Genomic DNA, 20,807 nt, shown 5'->3' on the forward strand with positions numbered 1-20,807 from the left:
GTGACCCCCTCCCCTTGGGAGGAGGCACAAAGAGGGTGTACCCACCCTCAGGGCTAGTAGCCATTGGCTACTAACCCCCCAGACCTAAACACGCCCTTAAATTTAGTATTTAAGGGCTTCCCTGAACCTAAAACTTTAGGTTCCTGAAACTACAAGAAGAAGAAGACTGCTGAGCTGAAAAACCCCTGCAGAGGAAGAACAGAAGACACCAACTGCTTTGGCCCCAGACTTACCGGCCTGTCTCCTGCCTGCCAAAGAAACCTTCTCCAGCGACGCTTTCCAAGGGACCAGCGACCTCTGAATCCTCTGAGGACTGCCCTGCTTCACGAAAGACAAGAAACTCCCGAGGACAGCGGCACTGCTCCAAAAGAACTGCAACTTTGTTTCAGAGGAGCAGATTTAAAGACCCCTGCAACTCCCCGCAAGAAGCGTGAGAGTTGCAACACTGCACCTGGCGACCCGGACTTGACTGGTGGAGAACTAACACCTCAGGGAGGACCCTCCGGCGACTCCAAGACTGTGAGTAACCAAAGTTGTCCCCCCTGAGCCCCCACAGCGACGTCTGCAGAGGGAATCCCGAGGCTCCCCCTGACCGCGACTACCTGAACTCTATTTCCCGACGGCTGGAAAAGACCCTGCACCCGCAGCCCCCAGCACCTGAAGGAACGGAACTCCTGTGCAGGAGTGACCCCCAGGAGGCCCTCTCCCTTGCCCAGGTGGTGGCTACCCCGAGGAGCCCCCCCTTTGCCTGCCTGCATCGCTGAAGAGACCCCTTGGTCTCCCATAGGTCACCCCCCCCCCCCCCCCCCCCCCCCCGTGCCCTACAAAACCCCCCTGGTCTGCCCTCCGAAGACGCGGGTACTTACCTGCTGGCAGACTGGAACAGGGGCACCCCCTTCTCTCCATTGAAGCCTATGTGTTTTGGGCACCTCTTTGACCTTTGCACCTGACCGGCCCTGAGCTGCTGGTGTGATAACTTTGGGGTTGCTCTGAACCCCCAACGGTGGGCTACTTTGGACCCCAATCTCAAACCTGTAGGTAATTTACTTACCTGCTAAAAGTAACAGTACTTTACGTCCCCCAGGAACTGTGAAAATTGCACTGTGTCCACTTTTAAAACAGCTAAATGTGTTTTATGTAAAATGTATAAATGCTATTGTAATCATTCAAAGTTCCTAAAGTACTTACCTGCAATACCTTTCAAATGAGATATTACATGTAGAACCTGTGGTTCTTAAAATAAACTAAGAAAATATATTTTTCTATACAAAAACTTATTGGCTGGATGTGTCTCTGAGTGTGTGTTCCTCATTTATTGCCTGTGTGTATGTAGAACAAATGCTTAACCAGGGGTACCAGTTACAAGGGACTTACCTGGGTGCCAGGGTTGTGCCAATTGTGGAGACAATGGTACATTTTAGGTGAAAGAACACTGGTGCTGGGGCCTGGTTAACAGGGTCCCAGCACACTTCTCAGTCAAGTCAGCATCAGTATCAGGCAAAAAGTGGGGGGTTTCTTTACAGGCCAGATCTGTTAACTCAACACAAACAGATCAGACACCCAAATCCAGCATCGCTCAATCTAGCAATCTGGCTCCTGAAGTCTTAGAATTTGGACACTCATACCTTACACAAGAATGTATGGAGGTCATTAAACAAGCTAGGAAACCTACTACAAGACATTGTTATGCAAACAAATGGACAAGATTTGTTTACTACTGCCACAATAATCAAATTCAACCACTACATGCTTCCACAAAGAACATTGTAAGTTATTTTATTACACTTAAAAAAGTATAAACTAGCATTCTCTTCTATTAAAGTACATCTCACAGCAATATCTGCCTATCTGCAGATTACACATTCAACATTGCTTTTTAGAATCCCAGTTATCAAAGCATTTATGGAGTGATTAAAGAGAATCATACCCCCGAGAACACCACCAGTACCTTCGTGGAACCTTAATATTGGATTAACACGACTCATGGGACCACCATTTGAACCCATGCACTCTTGTGAAATGCAATACTTAACTTGGAAAGTAGCCTTCCTAATAGCTATCCCATCTCTTAGAAGAGTAAGTGAGATACAAGCATTCACTATACAGGAACCCTTTATACAAATACATAAACATAAAGTGGTTCTCCGTATAAATCCCAAATTCTTACCAAAGGTTATATCACCATTCCACCTAAACCAAACAGTGGAACTCCCAGTCTTCTTTCCACAACCAGACTGAGTAGCCGAAAGAGCCTTACATACATTAGACATAAAAAGAGCACTAATGTATTACGTTGACAGAACAAAACAGTTTCGCAAAACAAAACAATTGTTTGTAGCCTTCCAAAAACCTCATGCAGGAAATCCTATATCCAAGCAAGGCAATGCCAGATGGATAGTGAAATGTATTCAAACTTGCTATATTAAAGCAAAAAGAGATCTACCTATTACACCAAGAGTGCATTCCACTAGGAAAAAAGGCGCCACAATGGCTTTTCTAGGAAATATACCTACGACAGAAATTTGTAAGGCAGCCAACTGGTGTACGCCTCATACATTCACAAAACATTACTGTGTAGATGTGTTAACACAACAAGCCACAGTAGGACAGGCTGTATTACGAACATTATTTCAAACAACTTCAACTCCTACAGGCTAAGCCACCGCTTTTGGGGAGATTACTGCTTATTAGTCTATGCACAGCATTTGAATCTGCAGCGTCTCATGCCACAAACAGATGTACACTGGGTAAGTGACATTTTCCATATATCTGTTCGCCTCAAAGGCACGTAAAAAATGGTGAAACTGACGTCAGCACGCCGGCGAGGACCTCTTATTGCCACAATGATGTCAGACGGAGTCGCGTGCGGAGCCTTGCAATTGTGACATCCTTGTCGACATGGAGAGCTGGGAAGAAAGTTTCCATTGAATGCTGGCGCATTGGGAGAATTCATAAGATGAGGAATCCAGAGGTAGCTACTGTATCCACCAGAAAAAGCATTACTGAAGGTAAGTAACTTGTTCTTTAGGTTTAACTTTATTTTATTTTGCATAAAGTACCTTTGCTTACAACCTCCTGGCCAGTGAGAAAAATTAGATAATAGGAAGTTGAACATTGGAACTCTACACCTGCTATATATATCCACCCACCCCACCTCCCTTGTGGTCAGGTTGATAACAGTTCCTGGTTATCCTAGTTTTATAATCCGGTTCCATATATCATGGAAGTTTTCAATTGCCACTAGCTGGAATACCTTTGAAATGTATCAAGGGTTTATTTGGAATACCTCATCCAGAGTTATCTTTAGTGCTTTAAGGTAGTGAGGGTATGCCAGTTTTCAGAATACTTGAGCCAGAATTTGAATTAGGGGGTCCTAGTCCATCTCATAAATTGCTAATTTATTCTGAGTTACTAGTTTTTTTTTTTCTTTTTTCTTTTTTTTCAGGGCTAGGATAGCCAAAAGCTATATCAACTGGAGGAGGAGTGGAGGTTTTCCACCAAAGGGTAAAGAGGCACTGTATCCTGGTTACCATATCTGTTAGTCACTTGCCTCTGGAGCTTTTTGTCCATCTTTGTGATGGATAAGGACATACTAGAGTCTCTAGGAATTGGTTTCGAATACTGTCTCTATTTTGTTTATCTCCTCCAAATATTTCCCCAGTTTGGGGCGGTGTAACAGCAGCTATAAGGAGCCGATCAGTCCATAACCTCTCCAGCACTTATCACCAGTTGGAGTTCCTCATTTGGCAATATTTGTGTGGGCTCAATACCAGTAGGTGAGTAGATTTTTAGTGTGTTGCTTGCTGGCGAGCATCAGAAGCAAATAAGTGGGCCGTGACAAACTAGACCCATCACTTAGGGCACAGTTCACCCCCAACTCACGTTCCCATCTCATTTGCCCTGGTGGTGTGGGATTTTGGGTATTGTCAATAAGAAATTTGTACAGTTTAGAGATCAAGGCTTTATCATGGGGCTTATCTTTAAACCGTTAAGCTGCACCAGTTTGAGACCTCAAGGCTCCTTCTTTCATCAGCGTGTGAAGCACCCAGTGTATGATATGCCAATCTTATGCACTGTGGGAGATCATATTTTTGCTTTAGGCCTTCAAAAGGAATAATATATTGGTTTGTAAATCACAAAGCTGTTCCCGAGACACATCCTTTATTGCCAATCTTTGAGGTGTGGACAGATAAGAACAGTTGTACATTTGTAATTATCTGAGAGAAGTGTAAAGGTTGACAAAACTGGGCTGAAACTTTTCATCATAGATACTCTGTCCCATATCATTTTGGTAACCTTAGTTATGGGGGGTGGGGTGGGGAGGGGGATATTAATCCCAGCTCAGCTGTGATTTCTTGAGGCAAGGAATCTGCCACAGTGATTTTCCATAAAACACCACTGCTTAGACGTTACTACTTTTCCTCCGTGCAATGACAAAAATATAATTATGCAGCTTGGAAATATGACGTAAGGTGTGGGATACCTAATCTACCTAGCACAACTAGCCTACAGAGTATCTTAGTCAGTAATTTTGTTTTACCATACTATGCAGTTTATTAGCTTATGAAACAGTTTTGAGTATCGTAGTTGATGTTATTGCTATTGTTTGGAACAGATAAAGGATCTGAGGGAGCACCCACATTTTTTTATCACCAGTGTTCTTCCCAGCCATGAAAACTGCTTGGTGTAACATTGTTGTAGGTCACTTTACAGGTTTGTCATCAGGTAGTTCAAGGCCACCACTTGAAAAGTCATACGAGTTTTGATACCTAATTACTTGATCCTGTCCGGAGGTCAAATAATAGGAAATTACCATTGCTCTGTTAAGTAAAGCAGAACATCATTGGCAACCATTGTTAGTTTAAAGGTTTTACCAATTGCTGTGACCTTTGTTTTTCCCTTAGTTGGCAAAGTGTTCCAAAGTAAAGGCAAAATAAGGGGGGAGAACAGGGAGCCCTGCCTAGTGATGATGGGTTGTCATGCACTACTATTTACTCTGATTGTCACAGTAGGGGTTTAATTACCAATCTTTACTTCCAAACACTTTTTCAGTGTTTAGGAACACTAGGGGGATATTCCTATATTTTCTTTGGGTGTTCTCTAAAATGTGAAGGATTTACTTCTCCGCTTTGTTCCCGGAATAAAGCTGAATTGGTCTGGCATCACGACATCGGGGAGGAGGGGACCCAGTCTGCCTGTTAAAAACCCAAGTGAGTAGCTTTACATCAATTTTGAGTATTGTTGCTTCAAACAATGTCGGCATGTAGGCCAGCTTCACCTATCACATTAGAGGGGCATACGAGAACCTGGGCTAACTTTAGGCAGAACAGCTTATCTAAGTTTGCTGTGTAGCTGTCATGGCCTGGTGCTTTACCAATAATACATCTTTTGATGGATGTTACGTCTTCTGACGCATTTGGATCATCCAGCTATTGGTATGTAAGATTGTTATCAATCATCTTGTATTTGCGAACCAACACTGATGCCAGTGTTGGGTTTACCAATATATGCACCCAGAAGGCACCCTAGTGGTATCCCCTGAAACCCTACCAGCCTCTGGTGTGCTGGCTGACCCATTGGCTACTACTCTACAAACCCCTAATGCCCCTAAATTAAGTATTCAGGGGAGCCCCTGGCACCAGAGAAGCAGATCCAGACAACCTAAGACGCCCAAGGACAGATGTAGGAAGTTGGCTCTGTATATACTATCTCAAAGTGAGAGATAGTGTGCACAGAGTCCAAGGGTTCCCCTTAGAGGTTGATAGTGGCAAAATTAGATAATACTAATGCTCTATTTTGTAGTAGTGTGGTTGAGCGGTAGGCTTATCAGGGGGTAGTATTAAGCATTTGTTGTACACATACAGGCAATAAATGAGAACACACACTCAATGACTTAACTCCATATGTTTTTATATAGAAAAATATTATTTTCTTAATTTATTGTACAATCACAAGATTCAGAATTCAAGTAAGTACATAAATTGTAAGGTACTTGGCCCACCATTGGGGGTTCAAGTCAACCCCAAACACCCAACACCAGTGTAAGAAAATGCCTCCTTGGCATGGTTACCCCCTTTCTTTGTGCCTTTGTCACTATGTGGCTAGTAACAAAGCCTGCACTGGGTGGAGATTCTTATCACCTCCCCTTTGCAGAAGCTGTAACACCTGGCGGTGAGCCTCAAAGGCTCACCCCCTTTGTTACAGCACCACAGGGCATTCCAGCTAGTGGAGTTGCCCGCCTCCTCCGGCCACGGCCCCACTTTTGGAGGCAAGGCCGGAGGAGATAATGAGAAAAACAAGGAGTCGTCACTGGCCAGTCAGGACAGCCCCTAAGGCAACCTGAGCTGAAGTGACTCTGACTTTTAGGAATCCTCCATCTTGCAGCTGGAGGATCCCCCCCAATAGGGATAGGAATGTGACCCCCTCCCCTTGGGAGGAGGCACAAAGAGGGTGTAGCCACCGTCAGGGCTAGTAGCCATTGGCTACTGCCCTCCCTGACCTAAACACACCCCTAAATTCTGTATTTAGGGGCTCCCCTGAACCTAGGAACTCAGATTCCTGCAACCTAAGAAGAAGAGGACTGCTGAGCTGAAAAACCCTGCAGAGAAGACGGAGACACCAACTGCTTTGGCCCCAGCTCTACCGGCCTGTGCCCCCCCCCCCCCTCTGAAGAAACTGATCCAGCAACGCTTTCCCCAGGACCAGCGACCTGAATCCTCAGAGGACTGCCCTGCTCTAGAAGGACCAAGAAACTCCCGAGAACAGCGGCCCTGTTCACCCAAGACTGCAACTTTGTTTCCAAAGAAGCAACTTCAAGACAACTGCATTTCCCGCCAGAAGCGTGAGACTTGCAACTCTGCACCCGACGCCCTCGGCTCAACTGGTGGAGAACAAACACTTCAGGGAGGACTCCCCTGCGACTACGAGACCGTGAGTAGCCAGAGTTGCCCCCCCTGAGCCCCCACAGCGACGCCTGCAGAGGGAATCCCGAGGCTCCCCCTGACCGCGACTGCCTGACTCCCAGATCCCGACGCCTGGAAAAGACTCCCCAGGACCTGAAAGATCGGACCTCCAGTGCAGGAGTGACCCCCAGGAGGCCCTCTCCCTTGCCCAGGTGGTGGCTACCCCCAGGAGCCCCCCCCCCCCCCCCCCTTGCCTGCCTGCATCGCCGAAGAGACCCCTTGGTCTCCCATTGATTCCAATTGAAAACCCGATGTGTGTTTGCACACTGCACCCGGCCGCCCCGTGCTGCTGAGGGTGTACTTTCTGTGCTAACTTGTGTGTCCCCCGGTGCCCTACAAAACCCCCCTGGTCTGCCCTCCGAAGACGCAGGTACTTACCTGCTGGCAGACTGGAACCGGGGCACCCCCTTCTCCATTGAAGCCTATGCGTTTTGGGCACCACTTTGAACTCTGCACCTGACCGGCCCTGAGCTGCTGGTGTGGTAACTTTGGGGTTGCTCTGAACCCCCAACGGTGGGCTACCTTGGACCCAAACTTGAACCCCGTAGGTGGATTACTTACCTGCAAGAACTAACAATTACTTACCTCCCCTAGGAACTGTGAAAATTGCACTGTCTAGTTTTAAAATAGATATGTGTGTTTTATTTGAAAAGTATATATGCTATTGTGATTATTCAAAGTTCCTAAAGTACTTACCTGCAATACCTTTCATTCAAAGTATTACATGTAAAATTTGAACCTGTGGTTCTTAAAATAAACTAAGAAAAGAGATTTTTCTATACAAAAACCTATTGGCCTGGAATTGTCTCCGAGTGTGTGTTCCTCATTTATTGCCTGTGTGTATGTACAACAAATGCTTAACACTACTCCTTTGATAAGCCTACTGCTCGACCACACTACCACAAAATAGAGCATTAGTATTATCTCTTTTTGCCACTATCTTACCTCTAAGGGGAACCCTTGGACTCAGTGCATACTATTCCTTACTTTGAAATAGTGCATACAGAGCCAACTTCCTACAACCAGCAACACAGGGTCAGTCCGGTGCAGAGGTCAAAGTAGGGCCCAAATAACATAGGTGCCTATGGATACTAGGGGTTCTCTGGTTCCAGTCTGCTGGCAGGTAAGTACCTGCGTCCTCAGGGTGACAAACAGGCACACAAAATACACCCTCAGCAGCAAAGGGTGGCCGGGTTCAGTGTACAAAGTAGGTGTCTGATTTTAGATAGAAATCAATGGAGAGACTCGGGGGTCACTCTGGCAGTGCAAGCAGGGCACAGGGGGTCTTCACTGGCCAGCCACTGGCTGGGCAAAGATGAGGGCTGCCTGCTGGTCACTCCTGCACAGGTAGTTGGTTTCTCTCGGGCCAGGTGGCTGCGGGTGCAGTGCTTCTTCCAGGCATCGGTTCTTTGTTACCTGGCAGTCGCAGTCAGGGGGAGCCTCTGGATCCTCTATGCAGGCGTTGCTGTGGGTGTGCAGGGAGGTCGTCTCATGATGTCCACGTCGTTGGAGTCGCCTGGGGGTCTTCTCTGCAGTGTTAGTTCTTCTGGACGCGAGCCAGGGGCGTCAGGTGCAGAGTGTTGGGGACTCCCGCTTCCGGAGTGAGGCTGGAGTCCCTTTTAAATTTGGTTTCTTTGTTTGGACAGAGCCGCTGTCCTTGGGAGTTTCTTGGGGCCATATGTACGAACACTTTTTCCCATAGACACAGAATGGGTAAAAACCTTTGTTACATCTAGCCCTTGGTCCTTTGGGTTGCAGGACAATCCTCTGAGTCTGCAGAGGTCACTGGTCCCGCTGGATGTGTCGCTGGTGCAGGTTCTTTGAGTCTGGAGGCAGGCCGATAGGGCTGGGGCCAAGTCAGTTGTTGTCTCCATTGTCTCAGAGCTTTCAGGTCAGCAGTCCTTGTTTCAGGTCGTCAGGAATCTGTTTTCCTGGTTTCAGGGTCGTCCCTAAATACTCACTTTAGGGGTGTGTTTAGAGCTCGAGGGCAGTAGCCAATGGCTTCTGTCCCTGAGGGTGGCTACACCATCCTTGTGCCTCCTCCATGTGGGTAAGCGGGCACATCCCTAATCCTATTGGGGGGGAATCCTTCAAAGCAAGATTGAGGATTTTCTAAGGCAGGAGACACCTCAGGTCAGGACACCTTAGGGGCAGTCATGGCTGGAGGGTGACTCCTCCTTGTTTTTCTCATTATCTCCTCCGGACTTGCTGCCAAAAGTGGGGGCTGTGTCCGGGGGGCGGGCATCTCCACTAGCTGGAGTGCCCTGGGGCGCTGTAATGCCAGGCTTGAGCCTTTGAGGCTCACTGCCAGATGTTACAGTTCCTGCAGTGGGAGATGTGAAGCACCCAGGACAGGCTTTGTTCCTGGTCACAGAGTGCACAAAGGCACTCTCCCCATGTGGCCTGAAACCCGTCTGGATGTGGCAGGCTGGCATAAACTGGTCAGCCTAGCACTAGTAGTTGGACTGGTATACAGTGGGCATTTCTAAGATGCCCTCTGTGTGCATTTTTCAATGAATCTCACACTGGGCTTAGTGCGGATTTATTGTGCTGAGAAGTTTGATACCAAACTTCCCAGTATTCAGTGTAGCTATTATGGAAGTGTGGAGTTCATGTTTGACAAACTCCCAGACCATATACTCTTTGACTACTCTGCACTTACAATGTGTAAGAATTGGCTTAGACACTGTAGGGGCATAGTGCTCATGTAGCTTTGCCTCACCTGTGGTATAGTGCGCCCTGCCTTATGGCTGTAAGGCCTGCTAGAGAGGTGACTTACCTATGCCACACCCAGTGGGTTGTGGACATGACACTCTGAGGGGGAGTGCCATGTCGACCTAGTCTTTTTCTCCCCAAGAGTACTCACAAGCTGTGAGGCAGCGTGCATGTGCTGAGTGAGGGGTCCCCTCGGTGGCATAATACAGGCTGCAGCCCTTAGAAACCTTCCCTGGCCACAGGGCCTTGGTACAAGGGGTACCATTTACAAGGGAATTATCTTTGTGCCAGGGCTTTGCCAATTGTGGAGACAAAGGTATAGTTTTAGGGAATGAACACTGTTACTGGGGCCTGGTTAGCTGGGTGGTCTCAGCACACTTTGAGTCATAACTAGCATCAACAAAAGGAAAAAATTTGGGGGGTAACCATGCCAACAGTGGCATTTTCCTACAACAGACTTTGCACCAAAAGACGACTAGTCTTTCAGCTGAGCCTCCAGAAACGCAAGATGACTGCCTGCCTCAGAAAAGACTTAAGACTCCAATGTGCAGTGGATGTGCTCACCAACAAACTGAAAAAAAGACTCTGCAGCCTCTGGACTGCAAAGATCTGACACCTGTAGTTATCACTGCACCTGCCATCACTGACCCGAGTTGGAGTGAACCTCCGGTGCCAACAAGGTTCAGGAATTCCCCAGAGTTCGAGCCCATCATGGTTTCACCCCTCCTGGACTTGCCGAAGTTGCCTGCAGCCTCTGCACGCAGCCTCCCTATCCCACAGCCCCTTTGGTGATAGAAACCAGACAGCTGACATAACCACTGCACCTGTCGCCTACGACCCAGTCTGAAGTATGTCCCCGGTGTCGACACCCTCTTCCCCCCAGTTCTTCTGAGCTTGAGTCCACTATGATTTCACCCCTCCAGGACTCCACGACGACGCCTGCAACCTCAGACCACAAGGACCCCTCAACCGCTAGTACTCCCAGACACAAACTCTACACTAAAGGAATCCCCTGCATCTGTCGCCCCTGGCCCTGGGAGAAGACAGTGATGCACTTATGACCCTGTAAACCCCACATTTGATACCTACTGTTGGTTTTACCCAACTGGCTTCCTAGCCAGGGCCTGCAGTCTTTTTCCCCTTTGACCAATCCCCATTGAAATATGTTGGGCACCTGACGCGGTACTACACCTCTGCACCAGTGCTGCCCTGAGTGACCTGTTGCGATCCTGATCCAATACTTATCTTAAGTCTCTGAGATTGGTCTCATTAGTAGACATAAAGTTACCCGTTTGCTGTGTTCACTTCTTAAAGTGAAAATAATTCCTTTTTTCAAAAACATGCTAACCTGAACAATTTTTCACTAGTGCCTAAACATATTTACATACTTGCTATTTCTATAAATTGGTGTGGATCTCCTGTTTGAGTTCTCATTTATTGACTTGTATTTTTTTTAGATGTCTTGCACTCCTGTGTTAAGTCTAAGGCTGCTGGCTCCCGTTTCCGCTTTTGTCTCATCCTCATCTGTGTGACTAATTTTCAAGTGTCTTGGAACTCCTTGTCATCATCTCTTTAATAAATGTATGCCTGCTTTCAGGTGAATGGGGGGGCATTTTGTTGCTGCTGGGTAGGGAATTGAAGCTAGCAGTGTGATTCCTGCACTATGTATACCTTACTGGGTGCATGCTGCTTCACTGTGATTGTGTCTTTGTCAATATTTAGCGTCTCCCCTATCTCTGCTGCACAAGGTGGGTGCAACCCAGGTATTAAGTCAAAATGTCTAAGACACTAATGAAAAGGCCTACGCCACAGTGTACAGCTTTGTTGCCCACTTCAATTGTTCAGCTGGTTATTGTCTCTTAGCGTGCTTTGGTTCCCTTCTTAGTTGATGATTGGTGGATGTCCGCTCAAATGATTTTGGTCTATTCAAGGGGCTCTTTCACAGCTGTGATCACAGCTTGTTTGGCTCCCCCATGCTATAACTTCCCTAGGTAGTTTTTAAGCTAAGAAATATTTGCTGGAGGGGCACATGGTGGGCTTCATGCTGGAAACCGAAAAAAGGGGTGGGAGGAGTTTGAGAGGGGGGAACAATAGGCAGGGGCAAAGTAGCGCTCACAGAGGACCTGTAGTCTTTATTCTCCTTGCTGCTGTCCAGCATTGGAATCCTGCAGTTGCATCTTTTGGACTGTTTTCGGCCTTTATCCTGTTTGGAATGTTCTGAGATTGTGGCAGCCTCAGTAGCTAGTCTTGTGATGCTGCATATTGTTAGACTTGGCATGTTCTGGCGTGTTTCCTCTGTCTTTTTGCCTTCTGACCTCGTGTTTTTATGGTATGCTAGACTCTGTTTTTGCTGGTTTATTGTCTCTGCGCACTTTACCGCTGCTGATCAGTGCTAAAGTACAAGTGCTCCGTATGTAAATTGTATTAGTGATTGGTTTATCCATGAATGGCATATTTGATTTACTAGTAATTCCCTAGTGAAGTGCATTAGAGGTGCCTAGGGCCTGTAAATCAAATGCTACTAGTGGGCCTGCAGCACTGAATGTGCCACCCACATGAGTAGCCTGCGAACATGTCTCAGACTTGCCACTGCAGTGTCTGTGTGTGCAGTTTTAAACTGCCAATTCAACATGGCAAGTTTATCGACGTGCCAGGCCCAAACCTTCCCTTTTTATACATGTAAGGCACCCCTAAGGTAGGCCCTAGGTAGCCTCATGGGCAGGGTGCAGTGTATGTTAAAGGTGGGACATGTACTGATGTGTTTTACAGGTCCTGACAGTGAAAAATTGCCAAATTCGTTTTTCACTGTTGCAAGGCCTACCTCTCTCATAGGTTAACATGGGGGTTACCTTTAAATATCTCTTAAGTGTAGTTTCCCTTTGAGAGCAGACTGAAATAGGGAGATTGGGGTCTGTGAACTCACATTTTAAATATACATTGTTTAGTGAAGTTGGTTTTTAGATTTAGTTTGAAAATGTCACTTTTAGAAAGTAGGCATTTTCTTGCTTAAACCGTTCTGTGACTCTGCCTGTTTGTGGATTGTCTGTCTGGGTCAGTTTGACAGTTGAGCTGTTTTGCACCTCTTTAGACAGTGACACAAAAGGGGGCAGGGGTGTACCCTGCATATCCTGATGAGCCATCTGAGCTAGAGGGGAGGGAGGAGTGGTCGTTCACAACTGAAAGTGCCTGCCCTCACCCAATGCAGTCTCCGACCCCCTGGTGTGCTTCTGGGGCCTGGCATGGACTGGACAAGGAAAGTGGGCATTTTCTTGCTTAAACCATTTTGTGCCTCTGCCTGCTTGTGTATTCCACGTCTGGGTCAGACTGACAGTTGGGCTGTTCACACCTCTCCACTAGACAGTGACACAAAGGGAGCTGGGGTGTGGCCTACATATCCTGATGGGCCATCTGGCCTAGAGTGGAAGGTGTCACTAGTGTGTCACTTACATCTGAAAGGGCTGTGCCTGCCCTCACACAATGCAGTCTCTGACCACCCCCTGGTGTGTCTGGGGCCAGGCCTGGACAAGGCAGGATCTTATCAACATCTGTCTTTCCTTTGAAGTTTGCCTACTTCATAGGCAGAAAGGGGCATCAGTAGTGGACCCAAACGCCAGACTTTCAGAATCTTTCTGGATCAAGAGGAACCTCTGCCAAGGAGAAGAGCTGGAGGAGGAGTACGGCCCTTTGCTGGGTGTGCTTTGCTGGGTTGGCCTGCAATTGCTGCTTCTACCTTAAAAGAGAGTAAAGGGTGAACTTTGCTGTGTATACTGCTTGAGGGAGTTCTCCAAGGGCCTAGAGTAGAGCTTGCCTCCTGTTCGAAGTCTCAGGGATACCAAAGACTTCAGCTTCATCTGCCTGTGGCACTGGGAACTGTGTTCTGTGCTGTTTAGGAAGAAAAAACACTGCAACGCCGTAACCGATGCCGCTGGCCTGTACCGTGACCTGCTGAAACCGCATGGAGCCGCAGAGTCTCACTTCACACCGCAACCCTGGTCTCGCCACCGCCAGGTGATGCTGCTACTGAGCCACTGCTTGCACCATGACCTGTGTGCCCCACACTCTGGCATCACATTGCTCACACCGCAGCCTGGTCATCCTCACCCCTCCGTACTGACACTGGGGTTGCTGTCTGCACTGTTGCCGGTGGACACTGCTCGTGAGGTACATGAAGCACTGCCCGTTCCGCAGCCCCAGTCCTCCAACGCCAGCACATCAACTCCAGTGTCGTCACCAGGCTTCCCTGTCTGCACAGTGACCTGTGGATGCCGCACGGAGCCTGTCCCACTCTGCCGACTTGGGCCTCCTAACGACAGCGCTTCAGCAATGACACTGCCTGCACCATGATCTGGTGACACTGCACGTCGCACAGCCTCGCTTCACACCGCAGGTCTGGTCTCACCAACGCCACTGGACTCGGTCACTGAGCTGCTGCCTGCACCGTGACCTGTGGGCACCTCACATTGCATCGTCCCGCTTCGCACTGCAGCCCGACGCAATTCATGCTAGCGCTCCCGACTTCATCATCCCAGAGTTCAATCTGCAATGCGTGGGACTTCGAGGGCTCAACGACCGACACCGTGACGCCACTCCCCGGACCTCTTCGCGAGGATGGCGACGCCTTGAATTTCCAAGGTACTGTTTGCAGGTCTTCCCGACATTGTAGCTGGCCCACGACGCCGTGGCCGGCCTGAACTATTGGATTTGTTGTTCACAAAGCCATGATAGCCCAAAATGGAGCTATTGACTTCAAGGAATTGTCTTTTTAAGTTATTCTTGCAAAATGTGTATCTTATTTATTGTATGTTGGATTTTTATGGTCTAGTTTTATATAGATAAATATCTGCTTTTTTTTCTAAAACTGGTATGGTGTCCTTTTATAGTGTGTTCACTGTATTACTGTGTGTTATGTGCAAATGCTTTACACATTGCTTCTGAAATAAACCGGACTGCTCGTGCCCAGCTACCAAGGGGGGTGAGCAGGGATTATCTGAGTGGGTATCATCCATACTGTATTCGGACTAGTGAGGGCCCCTACTTGGGTAGGGTGTAAACCGACTGCCAACTAGTGACCCCATTTCTAACACCCACGTTTTGGAGCTCTCACCTGTTGCAATTCTCAGTGCTTCTATTTGTGAAAGTTGTTGCTTGGGCTACCCAGCCTGATCCAAGATGGCTGCCACTATTGAACCGGTTACTGCGAGGATCACAGGGTGGTGATGTTCTCTGCAGCCTTTCTCCTGTAGCCTGTCCACACCTCCCCTGGTTACTTCCACCAATGGGGTGGAAACAAGATGGCAAATGGTCACATGTAGGAAAATGGCTCCTTGTTGCAGTAACCTTCTCCACCCTGCACCCCCACACCCCCACCCCCGACACACACACACACACTTTTTGTCTGATATTGATTGTGACGTGACTGTGTGTGTGCTGGGACCCTGCTAACCAGACCCCAGCACCAGTGTTCTTTCACTAAAATGTACCATTATTTTCACAATTGGCACACCCCTGACACACAGATAGGTCCCTTGTAAAAGGTACCAGTGGTACCAAGGGCCCTGTGGCCTGGGAAGGTCCCTAAGGGCTGCAACATGTTGTACAACCCTAAGGGACTCCTCACCTAACACATGCACACTGCCATTGCAGATTGTGTGTGTTGGGGGGAGAAAAAGGCAAAGTTGACATTGCACCCCCCTTAGGGTGCCATGCACACAAAACACTGCCTGTGGCATAGGTAAGGCACCCCTCTAGCAGGCCTTAAAGCCCTAAGGCAGGGTGCACTATACCACAGGTGAGGGCATAGATGCATGATCAATATGCCCCTACAGTATCTAAGTCCATTCTTAAACATTATAAGTACAGTGTGGACATATTAAGTATATGGTCTGGGAGTTTATCACAGTTCCATAATGGCTACGCTAAATACTGGGAAGTTTGGTATCAAGAATAATAAACCCACACGGATGCCAGTGTTGGATTTATTAAAAAATGCACACAGAGGGCATCTTAGAGATGCCTCCTGTATTTTACACAATCCTTCAGTGCAGGACTGACTGGTCTGTGCCGGCCTGCCATTAAGAGATGAGTTTTTGACTCCCTGGGGCCAGAAACGAAGCCTGCACTGGGTGGAGGTGCTTCACACCTCCCTCCTGCAGGAACTGTAACACCTGTTCTGCATACAGTTATTGAGAAAAAGATTTATTTTACAGAGTGTCCGGAGGAAGGAGTGCTATATCAGGCTTCTTGTTCCTGTTTTTAAAGATTCACCTTACTGCTATTACAGCCTTCGGTAGATGTATTTAACAAACCTTGTCCTTCACAGTCCACGTTACTAATGACTTTATAAAAAGCATTAAAAAGGTATTACCAACAGTTTCTAAACCATCTGTGGTTTAGAAACTGGTGGTATTTTTTTAAAAACAGTGTTTTAAAAAAAATAATGGGTTCACCTTTTGAGTCATTTTCACACAGCCTCACTTCAGCACATTGTTAGAGTTCTGCTTTCTCATTGAAAAGCACACGTGAAAGCATAGTTGGTAAAATGCAGGCTGTAGGAAGTTGGCTCTGTATGTGCTATTTCAAAGTAAGGAATAGCATGCACAGAGTCCAAGGGTTCCCCTTAGAGGTAAGATAGTGGCAAAAAGAGATAATACTAATGCTCTATTTTGTGGTAGTGTGGTCGAGCAGTAGGCTTATCAAAGGAGTAGTGTTAAGCATTTGTTGTACATACACATAGACAATAAATGAGGTACATACACTCAGAGACAAATCCAGCCAATAGGTTTTGTTATAGAAAAATATCTTTTCTTAGTTTATTTTAAGAACCACAGGTTCAAATTTTACATGTAATATCTCATTTGAAAGGTATTGCAGGTAAGTACTCTAGGAACTTTGAATCATTACTTTAGCATGTATACTTTTTACATAAAACACAATAAGCTGTTTTAAAAGTGGACACTTAGTGCAATTTTCACAGTTCCTGGGGGAGGTAAAGTTTTGTTAGATTTCACAGGTAAGTCACTTACAGGTTTCAGTTTTTGGTCCAAGGTAGCCCACCGTTGGGGGTTCAGAGCAACCCCAAAGTTATCACACCAGCAGCCCAGGGCCGGTCAGGTGCAAAGGTCAAAGAGGTGCCCAAAACACATAGGCTTCAATGGAGAGAAGGGGGTGCCCTGGTTCCGGTCTGCCAGCAGTTAAGTACCTGCGTCTTCGGAGGGCAGACCAGGGGGGTTTTGTAGGGCACCGGGGGGGACACAAGTCAGCACAAAAAGTACACCCTCAGCAGCGCGGGGGCGGCCGGGTGCAGTGTGCAAACACTCGTCGGGTTTGTAATGGTTTCCTATGAGAGACCAAGGGGTCTCTTCAGCGATGTAGGCAGGCAAGGGGGGGGCTCCTCGGGGTAGCCACCACCTGGGCAAGGGAGAGGGCCTCCTGGGGGTCACTCCTGCACAGGAGTTCCGTTCCTTTAGGTGCTGGGGGCTGCGGGTGCAGGGTCTTTTCCAGCCGTCGGGAAATGGAGTTCAGGCAGTCGCGGTCAGGGGGAGCCTGGGGATTTCCTCTGCAGGCGTCGCTGTGGGGGCTCAGGGGGGACAACTTTGGTTACTCAGTCGTAGAGTCGCCGGAGGGTCCTCCCTGAGTTGTTTGTTCTCCACCAGTCGAGTCGGGGTCGCCGGGTGCAGTGTTGCAAGTCTCACGCTTCTTGCGGGGAGTTGCAGGGGTCTTTAAATCTGCTCCTTGTAACAAAGTTGCAGTTCTTTTTGGAGCAGTGCCGCTGTCCTCGGGAGTTGTCTTTTTCGAAGCAGGGCAGTCCTCAGAGGATTCAGAGGTCGCTGGTCCCTTGGAAAGCGTCGCTGGAGCAGGTTTCTTTGGAAGGCAGGAGACAGGCCGGTAAGTCTGGGGCCAAGGCAGTTGGTGTCTTCTGTTCTTCCTCTGCAGGGGTTTTTTCAGCTCAGCAGTCCTTCTTCTTGTTAGTTGCAGGAATCTAAATTCTTAGGTTCAGGGGAGCCCTTAAATACTAACTTTAAGGGCGTGTTTAGGTCTGGGGGGTTAGTAGCCAATGGCTACTAGCCCTGAGGGTGGGTACACCCTCTTTGTGCCTCCTCCCAAGGGGAGGGGGTCACATTCCTATCCCTATTGGGGGAATCCTCCTTCTACAAGATGGAGGATTTCTAAAAGTCAGAGTCACCTCAGCTCAGGACACCTTAGGGACTGTCCTGACTGGCCAGTGACTCCTCCTTGTTTTTCTCATTATCTCTCCTGGACTTGCCGCCAAAAGTGGGGGCTGGGTCCAGGGGGCAGGCATCTCCACTAGCTGGAGTGCCCTGGGGCATTGTAACACGAAGCTTGAGCCTTTGAAGCTCACTGCTAGGTGTTACAGTTCCTGCAGGGGGGAGGTGTGAAGCACCTCCACCCAGAGCAGGCTTTGTTTCTGTCCTCAGAGAGCACAAAGGCTCTCACCGCATGAGGTCAGACACTCGTCTCTCAGCAGCAGGCTGGCACAGACCAGTCAGTCCTGCACTGAACAATTGGGTAAAATACAGGGGGTATCTCTAAGATGCCCTCTGTGTGCATTTTTTAATAAATCCAACACTGGCATCAGTGTGGGTTTATTATTCTGAGAAGTTTGATACCAAACTTCCCAGTATTCAGTGTAGCCATTATGGAGCTGTGGAGTTCGTTTTTGACAGACTCACAGACCATATACTCTTATGGCTACCCTGCACTTACAATGTCTAAGGTTTTGCTTAGACACTGTAGGGGCATGGTGCTCATGCACATATGCCCTCACCTATGGTATAGTGCACCCTGCCTTAGGGCTGTAAGGCCTACTAGAGGGGTGACTTATCTATACTGCATAGGCAGTGTGAGGTTGGCATGGCACCCTGAGGGGAGTGCCATGTCGACTTACTCGTTTTGTTCTCATCAGCACACACTAGCTGGCAAGCAGTGTGTCTGTGCTGAGTGAGGGGTCCCCAGGGTGGCATAAGATATGCTGCAGCCCTTAGAGACCTTCCCTGGCATCAGGGCCCTTGGTACCAGGGGTACCAGTTACAAGGGACTTACCTGGATGCCAGGGTGTGCCAATTGTGGAATCAAAAGCACATTTTAGGTGAAAGAACACTGGTGCTGGGGCCTGGTTAGCAGGGTCCCAGCACACTTCTCAGTCAAGTCAGTATCAGGCAAAAAGTGGGGGGTAACTGCAACAGGGAGCCATTTCTTTACACAGGCCTTACGTTTTCAAGAGCCCTGCTACTTTTTGTAATGAGACAAGGTGGTTACAACTAATATTTTCTTAAAGTGGTCTCTAATTGTAATTTCAATCAGTCTATTTTTATTAAGTTTTTTTTTCAGAATCCTTACACTCCTTGCACACTTTGGATGTTAGGGTTTTTTCATTTAAATGTGACAAAACTAAAGGCAGCTGCAGGCATGATTGTGAACTGTTAACCTGTTTGAACAGGCTTGTTCACCTCAAAGCAGTCCATTTACAAATGGATTGAATCTTGTTTTTCAGAAGACTGTCTGTCTTTGCTTGGTCTTCAACTCAAGACCCATTCTATTAGGCGTAAAGCTCCACCTATTGACTTGATAAGAAATATCCCTAAATCAGAGTTTTGTAAGACAGCCATTTAGTGCAAAGGCCGCCCCCGCAGGGGGCATATAGTGCCTGTGCCTTAACGGCCGCCTTGGCCCGGAAGGGACCGGTTTAACCGGTTTTGGGACTAAAGTGCGACTCAGCGTGCCCCCACCCCAGGTGCCAACCAGGGGAGGGGGGGGGGAGGCACAGCCAAATTAACCAATGGGGGGGGGGGGTTTGCCATTATTCAAACCCCCCAATCAAGACGTGATGCCAACCCCAGGGGTGCAAGGAGAGGTGCTCTTAGGAAGGCGCGTCCCGGGTTAACCGGCAATCAGGACCGGGACATAAGCGCTGGCACCATGACAACGACGAACACCACCCACCCACCCCGACGAAAACATAATTAGTCGCTACACCAGACAGAGTCAAGGGCGTAAAGGAAAAAGTTTTACCAAACAAAGGTGCAAAAGACACACCCAGTAAGGGGGTGTGTCAACAAAGCCACACACCTGGGGCTGCCTTACGGCAGGGTGTAAGATGGACAAGTGTGGGGAGTAAGCGGAACACGGCACTCACAGCCCAGACCCGCCAAATCGGATGGCAGGGCATAGGACACGCCAGGTAGCGAGTTGGACCTAATACAAAGAACTTGAAGCTACCCCCTCAACAACATGGCAAAACAATAACTCTATTTGAGTGAGCCCCTCCAATTAAGGAAAGGTGGGACTGCCTAAACAATCTAACAGCAAAAGAGGCGTGACAAACGGAGGCCAGGACTTGAGGGCCCACCAGTCACTCACTGCAATTGTAAAAAAGTTTTAAATGTAGATGTGTTAAAAGAATAAGCAGAATGTGAAAGGCATGTTTACAAACGTTGATTGACAGGGATTTTCGTCTCATGCTCAAGATATGCTATCAGGGCAGTCACACGTTGTCCATGTTAATAAAGCGGCCAATTAATATCCACTACTTAAGGCATTGTCACATTCTGTTGTGCATGCAATACAATATAGTCAATTACATGAGGATGTTAACCTGCAGTGTGCCATGTGCGGGAGTTAGTGCTCAATCCATGCTTCAACATGACACTATTGCTCAATTTCAGAAGCAGATAGCCATTTTGGACAAACTTTTTTGAGAAACTCTTTTGATTAGAGCTAGATATTTTTCTTCTTTGCACTGCCTCAAATTCACTGGGCTTTCTATTCTAGTCAGTGCTTAAGATTTAGTGAACATCCTTTGAAGGCAACAGAAAGGTTCCTGACCTGCATTCTTGTTCCTATTCTGTGAAATCCGCATAGAAATCAAAAGCATTCCATTCTCCCTGGTAGAGGCATAGAGGTGAAGATTACATAGTTAGGATTCACAGTCTTAGACAAGAAAGAACTGGAGCAACTGTCACTGACGGGGCATGCTGGGATACTGGTGGTATGTGGTAAATTAAAGGAACAGTGACATTTCTCTAGCCTTTTTAGGTTGCAGCATGCCCAGCTGCATTGCCTCCTTTCTTTTACTTTTCTTTTAAGAGTACTTTGGTAGAAGTGTTTTTGTCA

At 47.7% G+C, this 20,807-nt stretch overlaps 1 protein-coding gene across 1 annotated transcript in view; it reads left to right on the plus strand.

Moving 5' to 3' along the window:
* PAPOLA (poly(A) polymerase alpha) overlaps positions 1–20,807 on the plus strand; it is an 858,334-nt gene that overhangs the window by 323,582 nt on the left and 513,945 nt on the right. The window lies entirely within an intron of this gene.

Source organism: Pleurodeles waltl, chromosome 9 (assembly GCF_031143425.1).
Source record: "Pleurodeles waltl isolate 20211129_DDA chromosome 9, aPleWal1.hap1.20221129, whole genome shotgun sequence".
NCBI lineage: Eukaryota > Metazoa > Chordata > Amphibia > Caudata > Salamandridae > Pleurodeles > Pleurodeles waltl.